Raw genomic sequence first — 16,930 nt, forward strand, 5'->3', positions numbered from 1 at the left:
ACAATAAAGTGATAAAATATCAAACATTAAAAACTTCCCTAAACAGGGCTGCCTTCGGATGTCTTCTAAAAGTCAGATAGTTATTTCCTTGACATCTGGTGGGCGGGTGTTCCACAGGGTGGGCACCACTACTGAGAAAGCCCTCTGCCTGGTTCTCTTTAGCTTCACTTCTCTTAGTGAGGGAACCACCAGAAGGCACTCGGAGCTGAACCTCAGTGTCTGGGCTGAGCAATGGGGGTGGAGACGTTCCTTCAGGTAGATTTCCAGGTTCTTCTCAGGTACTTATTGTGGTGCAACCTGCTGAATACATTGTGGGACGAACTCTCAACCTAGTGTGTGGTTACTAATTGGTTTGACTTTGAGCTATTACCCCTCAAATCAGAAAGTCACCATGGTTCTGTGGCTGCTATTGCTGAATGCCAGGTTGGCTCAGAGTAAGACCTCATGCATCCACGATCTGACTGTGTATAAGGAGGCAGATCTGTACCACTGAGACCTGGATGGCTGAGCAGGGTGAAGTTGGTCTCACCCAGCTGTGCCCACCTGGGTACTCGTGGCAGCATCAGGGCAGACTTGAGGGTCTGGGAGGGCCTTCTTCTTTTGCAATCCTGTGAGGTATATACCTTCCTGTTTTTAATTTTTGTTTTAAAAAGGCCAGTGCATTCCCTAAACATGATAGCAAATTAAAAAAAAGTAGCTTCTTTTGATAGAAACTTTACACTACAAAAAAAAAAATGTGGACATTGCTAAGCTTGTGTCCATTACATTTTGCCTGAAACATTTTGCTTAGAAAGAATAAACATTGATCACTAACCACTAAGATACCATCATAGGTGAAAATAATGTTTGCAAATGAAAATATTTCTGTGCATCTGAGTTGGGCTCCTAGTTTTTTGGTTAGAAGATACCATCATGAGCAAAAATAATCATGAACGCACCATAAGGATGGGCCCTAAGGATGCAATCCTAAAGGTTGTAGTGGGAGATCCTAAGGAAATTTAATCACCTGATCCAACATCTTAATATGTTAAAGCTTAATATACATACAGAACACACTCACACACACAGTCTGCTGGTTCTGAACATAGAAGTTTCAAGGACATTCAAACTTCTCAAGGGCATTTATCAATGGGAATTGTTGCATTTGCTTTTTTTTTTTTGTCCTAACTAACACAATCCATTCCAAAATAAATGTGCAAAGTATATCTAACTGATATTGCCCTCCCCGTTCCAGGGTGGACTGCAGTTTGGCAGAAAACAACAGCATGAATCCCTTTCACATGTAGCCTTTTAGCTGTCCCTTCAAAACACTGATCAGATGTTGGAAGCCGAACTGTTTTGCGGGTGTGTTGGATTGGCAGGGGCCGGACTTGGGTTTCAATTTTCTGTCTCTACCAACACAAATTTTGTCAGTAAGCCTGCCAAAACCATGCAAGCGAGAGTTGGCAACGTTGGTGGAAAGCTAAATTGGGAATTCAGTGGGAATTTTTGTCATCCCAAAAGGTTTGCGCTGATGGACGGCTCATCTAATGAAGTCCATTTGCCCGACAGAAGAGGCTTCAACTACTAGTCGATGGTTGACAAGACTCTCTCTCCCTCTCCCTCTCCCTCTCTCCCTCTCTCCCTCTCTCTCTCTCTCTCTCCCTCCCTCCCTCTCTCTCTCTCTCTCTCTCTCTGCTTCAGTTGAAGATGCTGCAGAAAAGTTATACTATCTAGTGATATGCTTCTGATGGGGTATCTGGAAAGCTTAAGGGATGTAATTTAATTTGAAGCTCTGAACACAGATTATATCTGAAGGTTCCCCAGATGAAAAAAATAAAATGTAAAACAACTACTGCCACTAAATTCGATTGTTCTTGTTCGCCTTATATTCTGTGTTCAGAAAGATTGGGGGGGATTGGGGGATTCCGTAAGGTTGCCTTTAAAGAGTTTGGTTCTCCAACTACAGTGGGGTTGCCCTGGGGTCACATCCCAGCTCAGCTATAGCCTCCCTGGGTGGTGTGAGTGAGTCAATTTCTCTCTCCTTCAGCCAGACCTAAGCAGGGAGCAACAGGGGAAATTGTCCTGGGCCTCACACATGGGCCTCAACACATCATCTCGGACAAATTGTGTAGTCCATTTGAGAGAAAATGGCACTGATCCAAAATGCAGTGAGAAGGAACGGGGAGGGCTTCAAATGAGCATTTAGACTCTAGCCTTCTTTTCTGACAGTGGTGGACTTTGGGGTCAAAAATTTCAGCGGTGCCCTCTGTGACGCAAATATTTGGCACCTCCCCACCTCGTAGTTGTGGTGTCCATTGTGCCACTCCACAAGGCTCTGCACACACAGCCTCTGTTTCTGATCTTAAAATATGAGACCCTTAAAGAATCCTTATTTTTCAGGAGCAGTCCCGGATTTACAGAAGCCATCCCAGTTTCTGATTTAATCCCGAAATGTCCCACTTTTAATTCAGACGTCTCTATTTTCATCTGAGAAATTTTGGAGGGTATGGAGTTATGTGATTCAGAAACCAAGGAGATAAGTAACTATACAACCTTTAGAAGACATCTGAAGGCAGCCATGCATAGGGAAGTTTTTTGTTTTTTAATGTTTAATGTTTTCTTACGTTTTTATATATGTTGGAAGCCACCCAGAGTGGCTGGGGCAATCCAGTCAGATGGACAGGGTATAAATTTTATTATTGCTGTTGAACAGGACATCTCAATTTTCATTGGAGAAATGTTGGAGGGTATGAAATATTCTTGGCATGAGATCCTGCACCCCTCTCCCATGGTTGTGCTGCTCCTTAGTGGGTTTGAAGGTGGCAGTTTATCCCATTTCCCCAAGAGTTAATTTTCACTTTATATTTGAGCTTTCGCATTGCGTAAAAAAAACACTTCCAGAAAGGTAATGGGATGTAATACATGTTTACTGCTGATTTACGTGCTCTTTGATTATAGGGAAAATCTGTTTGCAACCCTCTTAACCCAGACATTTGCAGGAGTAAAACAACGAAACTTGAGGTGGCATACCAGAATACAGTTCTTTCTTGCTGCTATTATGGGGAAACAGAAGTGCACACCATACCCACTGGCACCTCTGGCATGGCATGCCAGCACATTGGTCAAAAAGCAACAGTCCCATAAAACAACAGCCCAGTACGTCCACTGCCACACCTGCAGATGTAAAGGAGCTTAAAGGGGCTGAAAAGCACTGCCCAAGCATCACCCTCTGGAAACAATAATCCAAGTAGGACCAGAACCACCACAAAGTGGTGCCACCCACCCCTAGGACAGAGGGATACCATGGCTGATGATATCAAAAGCTTCTGAGAGGTCAATGAGAATCAACAAGACACATTTACCCTCTCTCCTGACATAGGTCATCATACAGAGTCGTAGCCCAAAACACACCATGCTGGCTAAACTTGCCCAGTTTGAGCCAATGTTTAGTATACTGAGTCCAGTTACGCTTCTGGTTACATAGAAAGATGAAAATATCTGAGCCACACTTCCACAATCTGGTTCTCTCCAGATTGTTAGACTACAACTTGCACCAACTGCACTCAGCATGGCCAATGATAAGGGATGATGGGAGTTACGGTCCAAACCATCTGGAGGAAACCAGTTTGAAGAAGGCTGCTCTGCATTTGCACCAAAAACACTCACTGTGAACAGTTCCCCACCCCTGGTGTAGATGGTTCATCAGGATGACCAAATGACCAGGGTGGTAACATGTTGATTCTGGGATAGATTGCACCATCTCTTTACTCTGGTGTTGCCAGACATTGGGTGGGGTGGGGGGAATAAACCAGAGGAAACAAATATTTGATTTAAAAGAATTACTGTTCCGTATAAAGAAAAGTGCATCTAGCCCTAATTTTAGCTATCAGAAATGGTTCAAACTGAAAGCAGATTTTCTAAGCTGCACTGACGAATTTCCAAATGTGTCTGCTTTAACCAATTTGGTCTCTGATCACTGTATGCAAAGTCCCTTCTTCTCCCCCACCGCTCACCGCACCCTTTCCCTCTGGTAAAGATAGCGACGCTTAACTGGATGGTCTCTCTTAATGCAATATGCTGATTAATAAAATGTGTTATAATAGGTGAGACATGCTCTTTAAGGCTTTCAAAGCTTTGTAGTCACCCATTAATTCAAGTGCAAATTGAAATATGGTTACATTCTGTGGAAATAAAGTGACTCAGACTTCAAGGATCCCCATTTTACTTACACTTATGAAGTTTGAGATAATTCACCACAGACAGAGCAACAGCAGCTACAGAGGGGATCAATTTGGCCATTCCCTCACCCCCTCCCTCTCTTAAAGCTTCATATCTTTTTCTAGAAGAGAAACAAAGCCCTGATCTTCTCCCAACTTTTTGGTTTCAGCAATGGTTTTCTAGCTCTTTCCTTTTACAAATCAGTTACACCTGAACAAGTCAAGAAAATCAGGGTACATTTACAGTGGATTGAAAGCCAAAGATTTTTCAGTGTTTCTTTGGATAGAAAGCAACCCTACAGATTTCAAATACAAAAGTTTGAAACGTGTTCTCCTTAAAAAAAAAAACCACAAAAAACCAAACACACACACACACAAACCAGGTCCACATTTTTGAATCAGGTCAAAATTTTAAATTTTGTAACCAGTTGTGCTACAGGTGAGATCATTGAGAATACCATGAGGCCAAAACTATGTTCCAGCAGCAGCAACAAGGTGGACAAAAGAGAAGGCTGCTTCTCTGTTAGACCCCCAAAGCCCTCCTGACAGAACTTGCCATTCTAAAGATCCCAGGAGCTTGACAGGTATTCCAAATCCACACAAATGCCAGTAACTCCCAGGGATTTTTGAACAGAAAAGTTCCTGCTGGCGAGGCTTAAGAGCCTAAAGATGACCTGAAGGACAACCTTTCCCTTTCTGCGTGCACTTTCCTGCTTCTGGGAGGTAAGTTTTGGGAACAGTAAAGGAGTTGCTGCTTCAGGACAGGCCTGAACTTATTTATAAACTGTGCCAAAATGTAAAGGGCCAGATTCACATAAGTTTTTGCATGAGCAGAAGCAAGTGTAATAAGTTTTGCTAGGGTAACAAGACTTCCCTTTTTCTTTCCCCCATACCCCCTGCAAACGCTCCTCAAATGTGCTAAGTATGACTATCTTTGGATACCATTCTAAGTTTGTAAAAAAGCATCGCCTAGTCTCTAAAAACCTCAAATCCTCTCATTGTAGAAAATGAGTTGGTGTCATGCTGTGTGTATACATTTATAGAGTTTATTTGCAAGCTACAATTTAATCAAGGTGGACCGATAAGTGGATCTGGCTCATTGTGTTTACCTGCAAACACAATTCACTTTTAAAAAAAGAAAAGAAGTGTGCCTGCGTAAGCTAGAGTATATTGGAATCCAGAGAACATATAAGCAAATAAATGCACTGACGATAATAAGAATGGAATAGTCCGTGTTGATGCTTGCAGTTTACTTGGAATAGGCACATTTAAAGCATATCAGGTCCTCTGGCTGAATTTTGCATTACACAACTTGTGGTCCACCACAGACATATTAAAATGATATCACTCTTCCCACCCTCCCAAATTTTCTCAGCCTTTCCCATTTCACTGTCTTTCATTCGGATGAACCCCCTACTCCTCCTATTCAGTCATGAATCTAGATTACTGTGGTGGGATCTGAATCTTCTGGCGATTCTCAGTATCCAGTGAGCCGATTAGATAAATGAAGCAATGCTCTTATTTTTAACTCAATCCAACAAGAAAGGAAAGGGCTGAAACCCACACAGGCTTTCCAGTTTGTGTGTGGCCATTTAATAATGTCACGTTGCCCATGAGTACAAGGCAGCTCAAGCTTCAGTCCAATGCTCACTGACTTAGTGACTGACATGCTCTGTGGCAGCAGTGGAGAACATCCAGGCTTCCCCATTCAGCCCACCCAGCTGCTTTGGCCAAGCCAAGCTCACCATGCCAGATGTTGGCAGGCACCAGGCTTGCAAGACCTGATGATCAGCTGATCATGGGTGGTTGAAAAGCAAAGGACCCATTGCAAGGGCCAACAATCAGCTGACACAAAGTGGGGTCACCTAATGCCATCCTCCCTGGATGTCATCATGACAGCAGGCAACCGACAGGTGAGCAGCCCCTCCCACCTGTCAAAGCTGGCTGCAGTATGTGTGCGAATGGGATAAGGATCTGTCCAGCACTCAGGATCCAGTTCCTCACCCCTATGGCTTTGGAATCAGCGGGGGTTTGTTCCAAATAAACATGGATACATATGGGCTCCGTGGGCTGGTTCTGATTTTCCACCCGCTCACATGGAGGCAGCTGAGAGATGTTTCCATTGAAAAGGGGGAGATCCCCTTTTTGTTGTTGTGTTATCAGTAATTTAGAAAACCGAGCTCCTTTAAGCATGCAGCAATGAAAGGGTCAAAGCCATAGTATTAACAGAACCCTCCCGAGGACAAATGTTGTTTACAGTATATGTTTAAAATAATATTCCTGGCTAGTAGGACTTTCCCCTTAGGATAGTGCAATTACAACAGTAACAGAGGATTAATTAAAGCCTTTCCCACAGGTGTTGCTGGAGATCTGGAATCGGCCAAACGGGGATACATTACTAACTTGGCACAGGGGTGAACAGACCAGAAGCCGCTGACAATAATTACTGAGGCAGAAGGGTAGGGTTGAGCCTCTTTGCCTCCTCCGCCTCCTCTGCCTCCTCCTCCTCTCTCGTCCTTGCTTTGTTTATCTGATTTTGATTAATACCTTCATTTCATAAGATACAATGCCAAAGAGGCACAATAGATCGCTCCTTTTGTGTGTGTGTGTGTGTGTGTGAGAGAGAGAGAGAGAGAAAGAAAGAAAGAAAGAAAGAAAGAAAGAAAGAAAGACCAGTCCTTCCAATGCTGAATCCAATAAGGAAGGAATTTCTTCCTGATCATCTTAAGGAGTGCCTGTTTCCAACACCTGCATTTAAGGAACATTGCCCCACTTTCCCAAAGGCTTTCTCTCAGGGAAAGAAGGCACAGTTTAGGATTCCCCCACCCACAAATCCCTCTGAATACTTGGCACTATAGGGTTCACGCACTGAGCCTCAGGCTAACATTGATCTGCCAATGTGCTTGAATCATCCGGTGAAGTGATCTGTTTTGCTGGCCTCTTTGTTACGGTGCCAGCCTACGCGGAGACGCGATGGTTTTAGCAGGTCAGGGCTGATGCGTTGAGGAACCAGCCAGAGGGCAGGGAGTTGGTCCTTACACCCCTTTGATGGCATCGTTTGGATGGCTTTAAAAGGGGATTCGACAAATTCCTTGGGGAGGAGCAATCAGTCCATGGACGCTTGCCATGATGGATTTATGAACCCTCCAAGTCCAGAGGCAGAATGTCTCTGAATATCCACCACAGCAGGAGAACCCTGCTGCCTTCAAGCCATGCTGGTGGGCTTCCTGGAGGCATCTAGCTGGTCCCTGCAGAAAGCAGGATACTGAACAGAGATGGGCCTTCGAGAGAGCTTTTCTTACATTATCATTTGAGTGTGGAGAACTGACAAGCTAGAATTACATTACATTCACATGAACACAAGTGAATAATATGAAATAATTCTGAGGATTTTTTTACATGTGTGCATAAGAGCCTTGCTAGGTCAGGCCAAAAGCCCTTCTAGTCTAGCGTCCTCTTCTCACGGTGGCAAACCACTGTGCCTGCAAGCAGGCCTCTTATTTCTCGTTGGTAGCTCAGGGCCTTTCCAGTGTTGGCACCCCTTCTCTGGAATTCCATCAGTAGACGAGCTCTCCCAGTACTGCTGCTGATCTTTTCAGTGCCAGGTAAGGGCCCTTTTTATTTGCTGAAACTTTTAAAATGCATTGATGCAATTTTATCTTATTGATTTGGGTTCTAAGTGACCAGATATAGCTACTGTTAATCATGCTTTGTACCGTTCTACTGATTGGTGGTTTCAGTGATTGCTATTAAATATATCTTATCAGCAGAGTTGGCCTATGTGAATAATGTTTCAATGTAAATCATTTGGGATTATTAAGAACTTAAGTGAATTTGTTAGACTGTGCAAACTCCATTCTCCACCCAACCCATTGTTTTCTCACCCTAAACCCATGATGCAAATAACAAGGTGGTGGAAAGTTGCCTTTTGTTGGCACTGGGAGTGGACCTATATCTAACTGGGTCTGGAATACCTAAGGGGATGTCTCTGACTTTGTGTTCCATGGTTATCTTTGAGATCAAATTAGGGTGCATTCATAGCAATGTTGTCTGTGAAATGTGTTGCAATATTGAGGGTGTGTAAGACATAACAGCTTCAGTGGTTGCCCCACACTTGTGGGACTCTGGTTCCTTTGAAGATATGCCAAATTCCACACCTATATAATTCCACCTAAAGTGGCTAGCTGTAGGGTGGTGTAATATTATGTGATATACTTTCCCACTTCTGATGCACAAATGGCCCATTATTTTGGTAAGGATGTGTGTGATGCAAAGAGGTAGAAAATTATCTTTGGCTCTATAGGAAGAAAAGCAGGTAATTGGATGTGCACTGCAATGAAATACAGACGATGGGTTTTGGAGGGTGGGCATTATATGAATGTGGTGTACAACTAGAATTCAAATCTGCATGGTACTGCTGTGAGAGATGCCTGGTGGGCATTCAGCTAGGGATCATGATGTACAATTCAGCCAACTGCGCATAACAATACTGCAGAGAATTATGCATACATGTATACATAAGTTTATTTGATTGCCGCCTTTCCATAGTTCAAACCATGCTCAAGGCACCTTACAACATGAGGAAAAAAATAAATACATAATCACAACAAAAGTAGTAAAAAACAATAAATAAAACATAAAAAATACTCAACCAAATCAAATAATTTCCACAGAAATCATCATCATCATCAGACCGATAATCCTCCCAAACAGAACACCCCAAAACAATACCCCAGTCCAATTATGCAGCAATTCAGGCCTTGCATCAGATTTTGCAGATAAGTGTACAGTGCGTGTGGTCCCAGAAATAGATGGACAATTGGAAATATCTCAGGAAAGGAAGAAACATGGACAGCATTCACACATTGTGTTATCTGGACTGGCACAGCATGAATAAGCAGGAATGAACAGCAGCAAAATTTGGATTCGCACCCTCCCCTCTCCTTCAACTCCTGAACAGCTGCTTCCACTTTTTCTCAACCATGGTTGGTTGTGTTGTATGGACAGACAAACTGTGATCAGCTACATTTGGCCAACCAGACAACTTCAAAGAGTGGTTTACAAAGCTGGCTTGTCTAAAGTGCCCCTTGTTTAAGATTATCCACAATTCTGGGTTCAGACAGCTCAGCACACTGTGGTTAATCATATGCCAAAGCTTCCAAACTCCTCCCAGCTGTGCAGGAGGAAGAGACAGGAGTAAGGGAGCCAGTGTGGTGTAGTGGTTAAGAGTGGTAGATTCGTAATCTGATGAACCGGGTTCACTTCCCTGCTCCTCCACATGCAGCTGCTGGGTGACCTTGGGGTAGTCACACTTCTCTGAAGTCTCTCAGCCCCACTCACCTCACAAACTGTTTGTTGTGGGGGAGGAAGGGAAAGGAGATTGTTAGCTGCTTTGAGACTCCTTTGGGTAGTGATAAAGTGGGGTATCAAATCCAAACTCCTCCTCCTCCTCCTCCTCCTCCTCTTCGGAGTGTGCAAGCTTGAGTCTCACTGCAGTGTGTTTCTTCCCATTCATATCACCCTATGATTTAGTGCAGGCTTGGGGACCTATGGCCCTCCAGGTGTTATCGAACTCCAACTCTCATCAGCCACAGCCTGATGACCAGTGGTCAGGGATGGTGGGAATTACAGTCCAACAACACTGGGAGGACAGCAGCTTTCTCCTCCCTGATTTGGCATCATCTGCAACCACTGCCAGGTTTTGCATCATTAGGTAGCTTTGATTTACCTGGTTGGACGTAATAGGTTTTAATATTTGTTGTTTGTTCTGAATGTCCCATAATCATGCCAGAATTTGTATTATCTCTCTTCCCCCTCCCCCTCCCCACAAACATACACAATATTTGGAGAATGAGCCCTATTCCGGCATTCAAAATGAACTTGTGGGCCGGGAGACCATTACCTACATTTGCTCACTGTGTCATTCACTGATTCGACACTAGCTGAACAAGAGCACTTCCCACCCCCCCAACACAAAGCTTTAAACAAACTTACAGTCTCATGAAAAAGCTAGGCTAGGCTTTGCTTTTTTACTGATACTTTGGAATTTTTCTCAGAGTGTCCTGCTGACTGCAAAAAAAAGAAGAAGAAGAAGTTCCTAAGTAAAAATAAAAATAAAATCAATATGTACTAGTCCAATAATTCTCGAAGGCGCGCATGAATAATAGGACCCAGGACGGAAGGCTGTGTACCATCACATCCCGCAGTTGCCCCCTGATACCTAACTTAGTCTATGTTGTGGACTGGGATTCATATTTGTCCGTATAAATCTGCTCTCCAAGGGTCCAATATCTTAAAAAAGATAGTGTTATATACTGTACTACTGATTGAGAGTTGTTTTGTGCATATTACAGGCGGTGGGCAGACGACGCAGTTGCTTGGTGGGGTTTCTGCCTCTGATATTCCCCAAGTGATTCTGTTCCTGTTCTGCGCATATTGGGAGTTTATGCATGCCCGCTGGCGTCCCAGGGATTGGTTACAAAGCTTATGATGTGAGCAGTGGGTGCATTGTGTTTCCAACCTTACCTGGACATATATTGAAAGCGCATGTCGCCTGGGCACATCTGGGAAAGATTTCATTGATCACACAGGGACTTTGAATGTGGGCCCTGTTATTTTACGATTTTAGGAAGCATGGCCATAAACCCCCTTCCTGCCACAAGAGCTCCTTGGTCTGCACACAGAGGGGGTGGAGAGACAAAGAGAATAGAGGCAGACAAAGAGAACAGAGGCAGGCGAAGGGAGCTAACAAGTCATCAATTCAACCCTCTGCCATAAAGCTACTTACCCAGTATCTTTTAGCATCCCCAGTGAATTCGTTCTGCGTATTTCTTGAAAATAATCTCTCGGAAAGTAGCTCCCACAACATCCCTAGGTGGCCTGTTGCTGAGAAGCTTCCTTACCTGTATATGCGGATTAAAAATCAACCCTCCTGCACAAACACTGGCCTGAATGCCTGTGCCTGGTTTGCAAAGTCCTAGACAGAGAAACGAGGGCTTAACTGAAAACACAGAACCCGCTGATTTGTAAGGAGAGGCGACAAAAATGCAGAGTATATACAAATGTATATATCATGGGCAACTGAGGGCAACTGATAATTCTGTGATTGCGAGGTAAATCTGGAAGGAGGAGCTGTTATCATTGCTGGTAATGTGCACCATTGTGGAGTGGGAAGGAGCATTTCTTGGAAGTCATCTGAGACACCGTGGCTGCTCTGTTATCACTGTAGCATCAGCACCAGGGTGGGGCTGGTTGCCAACACCCAGAGATCCAGGGCCTTGTCGCTACACTCTCTCCTTGCTGTTGCTATGGCTAAGCTGAGCAGCCAATGCCATATTGTGACAGTCTTGCTATCACTGAAACTACATCAATCCAGCCCATTCCAATGTACATTTTTTGCTGATGGTGTCATGGGGCTACGCTGTTCACAGGACCTCTGCCCAGTTGAGTTGCTGCACTTTATCGGAAAGGGGAGGGGGAGATTGAAGGCATTGGTGCAAAAACACCAGCAGGTGTGCCAGATTGGCTCCACCAGCAGTGCGCCAACCTCACCATCACTGTGCCCCGTTCCACCTCTTTATCTTGCCATGAGTCAGTCAGCTGGAGGTCAGGCACATGGCGCAACCCCAGTAACAGTAGCTAACAATTAGAATTGCTTTCTTCCTCAGAGCAGTGGAGCAGATTCAGTCTAATGGGACAGACCAAACGAATAGACAGTTGCAAGAGGGATAAACAAGAGGTGGGGTGCTGGTATGGTGTATTTATCCTGGTTTCATTCAGTCTTTTATGATTGCTGGTTTTGGTCTGCCTCTTTTATTTTAGGTACTGTATGATGGGTTTTGCAATACATTTAGCTGCTGTTTGGAAGGGTTTGCTGTTGCTATTGGTTTTTCTTTTCACTATTGTGTGGAAGCTGTCTTATGAGGGTTCTTACTCTAAAAAGGCATTTCAAGGGGGGAAATAATCTCAATAATAAAAAAAGGAGTAGGCTGGAGGTTAATTTACTTTTTCCACCCTCTTTTCCAGCATCAGCATTGGTCCTCTTGCACTGGCCACCCCTCTCCCCCCACCCAAAAAAATGCCTATGGAATAATATTTTAAATTACTACAACATCTAAGGCAAAAATAACTAGAGCAAAAATAACTATTCAATCATATAGGTGCCTGCTGAAGGTCAGTGGGACTTATTCAGAGAAGGTTTCAGCATTACAGTGTAATTCTACACATGCCTACTCAGAAGTAAATACCATTGTTTTCAGTGGGTCTTATTTTAGGTAGCTCTGCACAAACAGTTATCAGCTAGAGTAACCAATGGACTGACTTGGTATAATGCAACCGTCTATGTTCTTATGTTGGATGAAGCACCATGACACAAAATGGGACTTAATTCTATTCTGAATAGACAAATATGGGATTGCGCTCTTATATTCTAATTGCATTTCCTCCAGATTAAGTGCACCTGATTCCAGTGGTCTTTCATCCTGTAATCTGAATAGAACACATCACACAATCTTTTCCAAGTTTGCACCTGGGCTCACAGACCAGATTTCCCAAAACTGATCTATAGCACTGAATTTCTGATGTAACTGTTGCCAAAATGCCTACATTATTTTTGTATCAATTAGGCACATTAAGCAGATTTGCATGAGTGCTCTTCTTTTGCATTTATTGATTCTGCTTTTACTAGTCATGAGCAAAGGGGAGCCCGATCTCCCAACCACTGAATATTGTGTTTGGCCGTCTCTTCTGATATTTCGGCAAAAAAATTACTCACATGCATTTTCAGCCATAAGGACTAGAAACCTTTCTATTCAAAAACAGAAGCTGGGATTCTAGGGATGCCAGAAACTGCATTATACCAGTCAGAGTGTATGTACACCTCGAATTGTCTGCTCCAGTGGCTCCCAGAATGGCCACCAGAGATTCTTCCCATCACTTGCTACCTGACCCTACATATCAAGAAATGAACCTGGGATCTTCTGCATTTATGTGCTGTACCACTGAGCTAAGGCCCTTCCTCCCTTGGGAAGCTGAATTCTGTGCCACATTTCTGCTCTTTTCTGTACTTGAACAAGTGCAGAATTCATACAGCCCTGGCTGCAAGCGGTCGCCAGTAGGTGGTGCTGGTTGTTGTTCTAAGAAACCAAGTGCTCTTTGACTCATTTACCGTCACATACCTGTGGTAAGCAGCCTTGTGAGCAGACAGATGAGAATTGTAAGAGGTAAGCTCGAGGCAAACGAAACATCTCCCAGAGCTCCAAGATGTAGCCTCCTCTACTGTCTAGCCTACCTTGCTTTGCTTTTCTGTCATAGCTTAGCTATTGGGTTTGGGTGGTTTCCATTTCCTTTTTGACACTGGCAACGGAAGGAACTCAAAACCCCAAACAAGGGAGCCTTCCATATATTTACAGGGGATCTCACCAGTGGAAGGACATTGAAGATATTTGGAAGGAAGATAAAGCTTATCAATGACTGTGTCTCCACAGTCAGAGGAAGTAATGTTTCTCAATACCAGCTTCTGGAAACCAAGGGAGAGGGGAGAGAATACTCTTGTCCTTCTTAAGGGTTTGCCTTTGAGGCATCTGGTTAATCACTGTGAGAACAGAATGATGGAGTTGATGGGCCCTTGGCCTGATGACCCAGCAGGCTAGTTTTTTGTGTTTGTGTAGAGGAATTCCTGAACCAAAGTACTGAATGCTACCTGCTCTTACATAACCACATGCCCACCAACCACTGCCCTGATAGCAACATTGAGCCATACTTCACCAAAAAACATACTTCACTTTATCTGTAGATGGGGCAGGTGCATGCACACAACCCCCACCTATGGGGCATGCAGGTTTCTCTTTCAACCTTCACACGTCCAATCAGCGTTCCCAGTTATGGTGCCATTTCACTTAGAAACCCTCTTCAGACCTTTGTGCTAAATACACAAGAGTTTGATGAGAGAGAAGTCTTTGCACCCAGGGATGTTGCCTCCTAACCAGACCACAAGATGTTCACTTCTCACCCTCCAAAACCCATCTATCTGTTTTATACTGCTTTTCAATTGTGCTTTTCTGCTTGGCAGGGGGTTGGACTCGATGGCCCTTGTGGTCTCTTCCAACTCTATGATTCTATGATTCTATGATTTTAACATGCCCAAATTCCTAAAAGCATCAATAAAAAATAATGCATAATAATTAAAGGGGAGCAATGCAGAAAAGCACTTTAAAAAAAGCCAGATCATAAGTACATAAGCAAAGTGCCCCACATTCATCTTAGGTAATATATGGAAGCTTCAGTCATATGGGGAATCACCCCCCCCAATCATGCTGTTCCTTCCTCTACCAGTGCATTCACCCCACCTAATGACTCAAGAATGATGCAACTGCAGATTTTTCATATCTTACGAAACCAACCTATGAATTGACCACAAGGAGGTGGTTATTTGGTGGCTACTGTGCCGCCACAGAAACTCACTCACCCACTGTGTCTTTCTGCAAGAGCAGCAAGATATCAGGCGTGTTTGCATGAGAAATGAAATGAGGGGTGTGAAATGAGTGTGTTTGTGTGTGTGGAGAGGGTTGGAGAGAAGATGCAAATGTGCTTTGGAGCCACAAGGCATCGTGCCTTGGAAGTGAGGTGGGAAGAAGAATGGGCATGGAAAGATGCCAGGCAACTCCCAAACAGGACTTCCTTTAACCTTTTGCCAGAATTTAGAAGTGGGTTAACAACATAACCAGGCCATTGGCCCATCTAGTCTAGCATCCTGCTCTCACACTGGCCAACCAGATGTCTCTGGGAAATGTGCAGGCAGGATGCAAGCCCAAGAACACTCTGTCCTCCTGCGGTTTCCAGCAATTGGTATTCAGAAGCATTACTGCATCCAACTGTGGTGGCAGAACCTAGCTATCATGGCTAGTGGCCTTTGATAGCCTTCTCCTTCATGAATTTATCCCATCCTCTTCTAAAGCCATCTGAGTTGGCGGCCATCACTGCCTCTTGCGGGAGCAACTTCCATCGTTTAACTATGCACTGCACTAAGAAGTGCATGGTTAGCTACAGTCATGTAGTTATATCTTCAGAATTAACACACAAAAAGCTTTCTTGTGTGTGAAGAAAATGCCTACAAGAGGTGGCTGTAAAAAACACACAAAAACAAGACAAAACGAAAACCAACCCAAACAATTGATGCAGCTGGTTTCTCACCAGGGTGTGTGCTTGTGTACAGTGGTACCTCGGGTTAAGAACTTAATTCGTTCTGGAGGTCCGTTCTTAACCTGAAACTGTTCTTAACCTGAGGTACCACTTTAGCTAATGGGGCCTCCCGCTGCCACCGTGCCGCCACCACGCAATTTCTGTTCTCATCCTGAAGCAAAGTTCTTAACCCGAGGTACTGTTTCTGGGTTAGCGAAGTCTGTAACCTGAAGTGTCTGTAACCTGAAGCGTCTCTAACCCCAGGTACCACTGTATTTGGAAATCTGACCCCACTTGCAGATTTCTTGTTCCAGTTCTGATTCAAAATGCACCTCACAGATTCTGTTGCAGCCTTCACCCTAGGAAGGAGGCCACCCTTGCCTTGCACACCTGCTTCAGGGGAAACAGATTGTTCCTGAGGGCTTTACTCCTGCAGAAGAACAGGACAGTGTCGCTGCAGAGGGATACAATGCCTTGGGCATTGTGGTAATTGTAAATGATTTCTCATATCTAGCTGTTTGGCATGGGGACCACACCACTGCACAGAAGACCAGCCTGGTCCCCTGTAGTGAGCAGGTGGCGTTTAAATTTCCCAGAATGCATTGCATCACTATTGCACATACAGTGGTACCTCGGGTTAAGTACTTAATTCGTTCCGTTCTTAACCTGAAGCTGTTCTTAACCTGAAGCACCACTTTAGCTAATCGGGCCTCCCGCTGGCGCCGCACCACCAGAACACGATTTCTGTTCTCATCCTGAAGTAAAGTTCTTGACCCGAGGTACTATTTCTGGGTTAGCGGAGTCTTTAACCTGAAGCGTATGTAACCCGAGTGAACCAGTGACCTTCTACATGCATCTAAAGCTCTGTTGCTCAGCTCTGGAGGTGCAGAGAATGAACAGCAGTCTATTCTTCCACCCAATCTAAACATTTATGTCCCGTTCAAAGAGGCCATGTTTGCTGCTCTGAATATCTTGGCGTGGACAGTCGATGTAAAATAAATGCACAGTGAGGTGTCTGCAGAAGCTGGGCGCCATGTGTCACAATGAGTTTTGCCGCACCTGATCTGCACAATCTGGAGAGGAGAAGGGGGGTAGGGGTGGAGAAAGTATCACTTGGTATCATTCTGTCTTCAGTGGAGCTATAAAATAAATGGCTGCATGGCTGCAAGCTATAATTGGTGCCACATGGCTTAAAGCCAAGCTCGCTTGCTTTCTCAAGGCAAAGTCTTTCGGATGTCTGGCTTTGATGGGATTTGGCCGGAGATGGTAGAGAGAGAGAAAAGCGCCGAAGTGTGAGCTAGGGGGACAAGGACTTCAGGAGTTCTCCCCCTCCCCTAGCAAAGCCTTCACCTCTTGTGATCACGGGACTCCAGGAAGCAGCACCTTCCATGACGTGCCGGTGTTGAGCAGCGAGGAGCCAAAGTGCAGCGGCTGTTGTTTCCCAGGCAGAAATGGTTCGGCAGGAAGCCAGTTCTTAATCACACAGCCACATCATATCATTACGGAGCGTCACTCGGCGCAACCACTTGCTGCACACCCTGCACCTCTGCAGC

The 16,930-nt window shown here is 44.4% G+C and overlaps 1 long non-coding RNA gene across 2 annotated transcripts in view; it reads left to right on the forward strand.

Moving 5' to 3' along the window:
* The first annotated feature begins 7,128 nt into the window (after window positions 1–7,128).
* LOC310766607 overlaps window positions 7,129–16,930 on the forward strand; it is a 64,608-nt gene continuing 54,806 nt past the window's right edge. For both annotated transcript variants that reach the window (XR_014550279.1, XR_014550280.1), the window contains exon 1: window positions 7,129–7,804. This is a non-coding gene — a long non-coding RNA (uncharacterized lncRNA). The remainder of the gene's footprint in view (window positions 7,805–16,930) is intronic.

Source organism: Podarcis filfolensis (genome assembly GCF_964270895.1).
Source record: "Podarcis filfolensis genome assembly, chromosome: 1".
Lineage (NCBI taxonomy): Eukaryota > Metazoa > Chordata > Lepidosauria > Squamata > Lacertidae > Podarcis > Podarcis filfolensis.